This window comes from Octopus sinensis, linkage group LG3 (genome assembly GCF_006345805.1).
Source record: "Octopus sinensis linkage group LG3, ASM634580v1, whole genome shotgun sequence".
NCBI lineage: Eukaryota > Metazoa > Mollusca > Cephalopoda > Octopoda > Octopodidae > Octopus > Octopus sinensis.
Genome location: NC_042999.1, coordinates 159,418,575 through 159,426,524, shown reverse-complemented (window position 1 = coordinate 159,426,524; position 7,950 = coordinate 159,418,575). Strand labels below are relative to the sequence as shown.

The following is a 7,950-nucleotide window of genomic DNA, read 5'->3' as shown; positions in this document are numbered from 1 at the left end:
GTAATGACATGCATAAGATCTGGTCATCAAATCTAAGTAGAGACTTCAAACTTAAAATCTTCAAAGCCACAGTCGAACCAATTCTACTATATGGCTCAGAAACCTGGACGTTATCAAAGAAGCTTGAGAGGCGGTTGGATGGAACCTACACTCGCCACCTTATGAGAGCTCAAAATCTCTCGTGGAAGCGCCATCCAACCAAAATGCAAATATATGGGAAACTATCACCTGTGTCATCTCTTGTGAAAGGTAAAAGAGTCCAGTTTGCTGGACATTGTTGTAGAGCTGAAAAAGAGGTAATTTCTACTCTTCTCCTCTGGAAGCCATCTACTCGCAATACCAGAAGGCGCACACTCTCCTACCCTGATGTAATCTCCAGGGATACAGGCATCCAGCAACAGGACCTCCGCAATGCAATGATGGACCGTGAAGTCTGGCGTAGTATGGTAAATTCCATTATCTCGACCACGGTCGAACACTGATGATGATGATGTTTCACTAACATTCAGAGTGCATTGAAAAAGAATTTGTTAAGAGGACAAATGTTTCAGTCTTCGCGGCACTAAAATCTCATCCCTACCTTGAACAAGTCGGTAGCAAACCCATTCAGCGTAGTTGAGGTAGCATTCTGATCAGCCAAGTAGCATCAGGTCATCTGCAAATAGATGATAGCTTCAGGGAGTATAAGTTTTTATACTGAGCTTTCCGTTTCGGAAATATTAGTTAATACATTATTTAGAGAACTTAAATTGAAGCCGGTCAACGTTGTATTTTCATACGATTAAAATTTTTATCAAACAGAGAAGGTTAAAAACAGACGTAATGAATTACAAGTTGGTTAACCTTTTGTGAAATAATGCATTGAAAAGGAGATTTGAGCTTTTTTTAAGTGAGGAAAATATGCTGGTCTTAACTCTTCAAACCTCGGACCAGTGTACTAACTGAACCCCTCCTTTATAAATCCTGGTTACGCGATATTATGTTTTCACTAATAACAGGTGACCTGCCAATTGTAAATCGATGTATAAAAAATTGATATTTGGCCAAAAATTATATTTAAACGTTAATATTTGTATAAAGCTCTTATGTCGATGCTCTTGAATGCCAGTTAATCAAGGCATTTTTACACTAAACCCTACTTCCATTCTTATAACCGAATACTGGCGTTTAATTGAATGTTAGTTGTATTTCTGTTGGAAGTTTGGCGGCTGTCCGATCATCATACTCACCAGACATGTGCTTACCTGTATTTTTTAGAAACAATAACACTTATATTCATTGATCTTGCACTATAAAATTTGTTGTTGGCTATTATCGATTTGAGCATTCCAACGATAACAAGATTATATATTGAACTGGTTTCGATTTTTGAAAACAATTATTCATATAAATTGCTACAACAAACAATTGCTTGGTATACATCAATCATTACTTTTATTATGAAGACAGCATGCCCAGAACAGGTAAATAATTTAGCCATGTGTAATCTCTTAAAAATTTTATTGATGTCTCCATATTATTTCCATGCAAAACAATCTTTTAGATTTGCTATTGTTTGTTTATGTGAAAATATTCATTATATTCATTTAATGGTCTCCATATATGTATGCTTGTGGGTTTATATATGTTATTTTGTATCTTACAATATAAGACAATATATATATAAAATTTAAGTATGTGTGAACATCTCTCCAGAACATTCCTCCTGATGGTCGATTCATTCGGAAATAAAAGAGATATAGTGCGTGTGAGTACTGGTCTGAATGAACCTGTTATTTTGCTTGTCTTGTTATTGTTATTTATATAGATCTTATATGTGTCATTTGTGTGATATTACTGGTTTTTCTACGTGTATGTATTTGTGTGCATGAGAAATTGTGTAAATTCTGTCAATGCGGGTGTAAAGAATAGGGCGAGAAAATACGTGTCCAAGAAAAACAATCTGCCTATCAAGGATGGCAGCAAAGTGTACTTATTAATTAGTGAATGTATGCATCTGTCTGTGTGTGTGTGTATGTATTTATGTATGCATAGATCGATGTTTCTCTTTACGGTATATTAATTATACAGCTTTAAGCAAGTTAATAGCGCTCTTGACTCATAGCTGATTCAACCTGCCAAGGGAACGGATATCTTTATTTTATCCATCATATACCTGGGGAGAATACGGCATACTTTTAAAAATTTGTTAACAGATTTACCCTAACTGAGAAGGTGAGTCACAGTTTTATATACATACATACATATATATATATATATATAAAGAGAGAGAGAGAGAGAGAGAGAGAGAGAGAGAGAGAGATTTGATTGTTGTTTAATAATATTTATGTCGTATATACATGTCAAAAATCATCTGTGCAACCACTTTATAAGGATACTTTCATAGAACTACGTCATCTCACCAATCTTATCACACACACACACACACACACACACACACACACACACACACACACACACACACACACACACCACACACACACTCACAGGCACACAGATATATTCAAGTACGTATTTATGCTTGCATGTGGTGTATATAATTATGTATACTTTTATTTATTGCTATAAGTTTTAATCCGGCTGATAAAGAGCCACTGTAGCATATTTACCGTCTATGTAGCTTTGTTATATCTCTTCAATTTATATAGCAATAGTCAAAATATTAAATATGCTGATTCAGTGCGTGCACCAACATGCGTGAACATGTGTATCCACGGATATATTCAACATTACTCAATGTTGAATCAGAATATTTATCCGTCTCAGCTTCGTATATAAAAAAATATACAAAATCGTTCGCCTTGCAAGAATTTTCGCTGTCTTTTTTATTATCACTGTTTTCCTCTGTAGTGGCAGGACATTCAGACCTTGAGTCACCTTCTTCGCTCTCCCTTCCCCACCTAAATTCAGCAGCCTGTTTTTGAACTGGAGCGGCATCCCCTAATTTAACAACCGTGTCAGCCTAAATGTCGTTGGGGGATTAAACCATTTTTCTGCAGGTACTTTCATAACACCACGATGTCAAATTTTGCCGGTTTTCAAGAGAACTCACAGCTAGTTACTTTGAAGTCTTCTTTGAACATTCAGATGTCATTTTACCGGGAAAGAAACAATGCAGTTATCGATGAGGAGTTGACATTAATGCACAGTCAACCTATGCATTTTTCAGCTCACTCTAATACCGTGGTGAAATCTATTTCGAGAAAAGAACCACCGAATTTCAAATTTCAGCATTACTTCAAATGAGCACCTCATTCATGGAAATAAGGAGTGAAAAGCTGAATGTGATTGTAAGGTGGTTGCTGTGTGACTAAATATTCAAAGCAAGGGGTTAATGATCTAGTTTTATGTTTCAGAGAGCTCACATTAGTCATTTCTCTCCCTCTACATTCTGGTAGAATCTGTTGAGAGATTGCAACTTTATACGGGAATAATGGCCGAGATCAGTTTTCGCTGTATTATCTATTTTTGAAGAGTATAATGATTGATATTTTCTAATCCTCTAACAATGTCTGGATTCATAACTTCCCTTTATTGATTTTCTTTAACCTCAGGTTATGGCTGTTGGAGCAGGCCGTTGCGTAAAGCTATTTCAGTCACGCCAATCCCATTTTTTTACAAATATAGTGTATCTAAGAATATGTTATATGTCGCCTCAGACTATGCAAGACACGTTTCTCCACTATTGAATAACATTTAGAATGAGTAAAATATTCAGAACTACGTAGCTGTGAGACAAAAGACTTTGAGGTTGGAGGTTCGTGTCGTGATACTGTGCTGAACTTGTCGCCTAAAATTTCATTCGTAGTGATGAACAATAGCACTTTACTTGATTTTTATAGATTTGGCGATTGCTCCGTTGTCAGCTTAAACGATGGGTGACGTTTAATTTCGATGAATCTCGTATTCGATTTTAAATCCTTTTCATGCCTCTAGTGTTGCTTACATCTCCGTATGCCATATTGTGTGAGGTGGCACAACCTAGAGGTTAAAGTGTCGCACCCGCGAACGTGAGATCGTGGGTTCAATTTATGGACCCTGTGATACGTTTAGTTCTTGAGCAAGAGACTTCTCTCACGTTGCTCTGCGATTACGTCGACAACTGACGTATGGTACATTGTGCATCTGTTCAGGCAACGCCGATTTAATGGAAGTATTGAGCTAATGTACAGCACAAACATGTGATCATTGTAAACAAATCGTTTGTGCAAGTTGTTCAGCAAAAAATAGTAGAACTGACTTACTTGGTCTACAAGAGACTAATATCATATTGTTAATAACAATACCTTATAAAGAATTACACCAGGCTGTTCTATCAAGAAAATTTTCGGATATCTAGAGATACATAACTATGCATTTCACAGTTCTCGTCGAATCCTCCCATCCTACACAATCTCCAACAAGAGCAATTTCAATTCATTTTGAGCATTAATACTTTTGACGAAAAGCACGAACGTAGCAACGTTGCCATTTTCCTTTCTGCTAAAAGAACCTAATCTATAGCTTTTGTAGAGAGGACACCATCAAATAGCTGTTAGTTCGTGTCAATTGCTAAACATTCTCCCACTCTGTCTTACAAATATTTCATCTGTACTTAAATACATACGGCTAAGATAAAAATAAATAGTTTAAGCAGTTACATAGTTCATATATATCTTCTTTAAAAAGTCAATAATATATGCTTACTTTTATGCTTATACTCACTAAGGTAATATGAATGGCAATCTATTTATGTCATCTTTATATATAAAAGTGAGGTTGTGTGCTGTCTGTCTCCTACGATTTAGATTCCTAACTACTCCCACATTTTGCGGTGCAGTTTAACCAAAACCGGGTATCTTATAGTCGTGATTCATATCGAGCCCTTCTGGGTGTTAGCGCGCGTCTACGATGAGTCTACGATTTAAAAAAAATTTACCATCAATTTTTCCCATTTTAATGCATTTTTGGCATATATAAGGGAAGTAACTCTCTAAAAATGTATTATTAAATCTCAGAACGTAAAAAGCTACAGTAACACCCCCCCTTTGTGGTTAGCCATATTGAGATGGCTATTATACTTTACATCTCTTTCCCTTACAAACCCAAGCAACGCCGGGCGATACTGCTAGTTTAATATATTTTAATCACTGGAAGGGACACTGTATTTCGTTTTACAACCTTAACTTACTGCCAAGTGTATTAAAAGTTTAAAAGTCAATACCGTGTTCAGTCTTGTTTTAGCAATGCATTGTTTTCATTTTCTAAGTGTCTCTCGATAGATTTTCTATAGAATTTAGAGCCAGCGCTGAAAGTTACGATGTTTCGTGTACGAATACGTCTATGTAAGCAATGCAATAGAAGACAAAAAAGCAGATAAAGGATTTACATGGATATCACAATGGTGATTCCTTCTTCTTCAGTACCAGAACCATCTCATTGTTTAAATACATGTATACCAAACGTAATTTTCAGTGCTGGCCCTAAATTCTGCGGAAAATCTGTAGAGATTTAAAAAATGAAAACAACGCACTGCTAACACAAAGTAGGATTAGTATTGACTTATAAATCTTTAATATACGTGGTAGTATGTTTGTTTGCAAATCGAAATACTGAATCCTTATCAGTAATTAATATGTTCGTACCAGTTGCCAGCAATGTGTTTGAGGTATAAATTAGTCTATGCAATAGCGCTACACAGCTAAACTTAGAGGTTATTTAAGCAATGTATTCGTGGATATTTAGTGGGTTGAATGTGATACTGAAGAAAGAGCAATAACTCCTGAAATATGCATATACAACCATTACCTATTTTTCTGTCTTCGATTGCATTGCTTACATAGACATCTTCGTATACAAAACGTCGTAGCTTTCATTGTTGCCTCTAAATTCTAAACACAATTTTAATACATTATGCAGAACAAAATTGATCACATATTACATAGCGTCGGAGACTTTTAGTAACGTGTATTAAATGCAGGTCTCCTTACTTCCTTATATAAGGATAATAATTGTTTTAGTTCCAACACAAGCTCAGATCAAATCTGTTGGTAAATTTATTTTTCCTTCTGTATTAGAATAGAATGTTAAAGGAGAAACTCCTAGAGGTATGGATTTCATACATACAAAATAGTGATGGTTTATAAAGGAAATAAAATAAAATCAGAAATCAAATAAGGATGAAAGTGATTAATTACTTCCTTCAATGCACACGTAGCTACTTCTCTTTTCAGATATTGGTTTATTTTGGCGATTGCAAGAATTACATTCATTATATAATATATTTTGAATGGAACGTACACAAAATCCACAAGTTAGAATTTGAAATAAGAGTTCCACCGAAAGGCAAAACAAGGTTCTGCTTTCGTTTCACTGGCAATTTTGAGCTTGGGCATTAATATTCCTTCTATCTAGTTACCGACTAAAATTTTACACCAGATTATCAAGATATGAAATGCAAACAGAAACAAGTATATAGGCTTATATTAAGATCCGTGTGTATATAAATGTCTTTCGTTTCAATCATTGGTAAATATATTTCAAACAGTAAGAAAAATAATTGGTGCTATATAAGGAAACATAGCAATACTTTATCCTAGTATTTTATATTTCGTAGAACTAAAGAGTTAAACTAGATGATTTCTGCGAAGTTGAGTATGCTTTTTATCTTCCTACAGTCGATAAAATGACTATTATTATTATTATTATTATTATTATTATTATTATTATTATTATTATTATTATTATTATTATTATTATTATTATTATTGTCATTATTGTGGAGGCGCAATGGCCCAGTGGTTAGGGCAGCGGACTCGCGGTCATAGGATCGCGGTTTCGATTCCCATACCGGGCGTTGTGAGTGTTTATTGAGCGAAAACACCTAAAAGCTCCACGATGCTCCGGCAGGGGATGGTGGTGATCCCTGCTGTACTCTTTCACCACAACTTTCTCTCTCTCTCTTACTTCCTGTTTCTGTTGTACCTGTATTTCAAAGGACCGGCCTTGTCACTCTCTGTGTCACGCTGAATATCCCCGAGAACTAAGTTAAGGGTACACGTGTCTGTGGAGTGCTCAGCCACTTACACGTTAATTTCACGAGCAGGCTGTTCCGTTGATTCGGATCAACCGGAACCCTCGTCGTCGTAACCGACGGAGTGCTTCCATTATCATTATTATTATTATTATTATTATTATTATTATTATTATTATTATTATTATTATTATATATTATTATTATTATTATTATTATTGTCATTATTGTGGAGGCGCAATGGCCCAGTGGTTAGGGCAGCGGACTCGCGGTCATAGGATCGCGGTTTCGATTCCCATACCGGGCGTTGTGAGTGTTTATTGAGCGAAAACACCTAAAAGCTCCACGATGCTCCGGCAGGGGATGGTGGTGATCCCTGCTGTACTCTTTCACCACAACTTTCTCTCTCTCTCTTACTTCCTGTTTCTGTTGTACCTGTATTTCAAAGGACCGGCCTTGTCACTCTCTGTGTCACGCTGAATATCCCCGAGAACTAAGTTAAGGGTACACGTGTCTGTGGAGTGCTCAGCCACTTACACGTTAATTTCACGAGCAGGCTGTTCCGTTGATTCGGATCAACCGGAACCCTCGTCGTCGTAACCGACGGAGTGCTTCCATTATCATTATTATTATTATTATTATTATTATTATTATTATTATTATTATTATTATATTATTATTAATATTATTATTATTATTATTATCATTATATAAATGGTTTTAATCATTTCCCTATATACATATGCTTTAAAAACGACGCTGTTTCAGCGTGAAAATGAAACGTTCCAATAAATTGCATTGGCGACTATGAATCTTTAAATGCTTTGTTCTAGTCAAAAGGTTTATTCATATAGAACAAAAACTTCCTACATTATTTACATTATTTACATTTGATGGATATTTGTCCTCAACGTTTCGGCTGATGTACCTACCCTCCA

General features: G+C 35.6%; 1 protein-coding gene across 2 annotated transcripts in view; it reads left to right on the top strand.

Annotated features, from left to right (window-relative positions):
• Positions 1–1,985: 1,985 nt before the first annotated feature.
• Positions 1,986–7,950, top strand: part of LOC115209866 (protein O-mannosyl-transferase TMTC4-like) — a 382,774-nt gene continuing 376,809 nt past the window's right edge. For both annotated transcript variants that reach the window (XM_029778443.2, XM_036501543.1), the window contains exon 1: positions 1,986–2,214. The gene's annotated coding sequence lies outside the window, so the exon portion shown is untranslated. The remainder of the gene's footprint in view (positions 2,215–7,950) is intronic.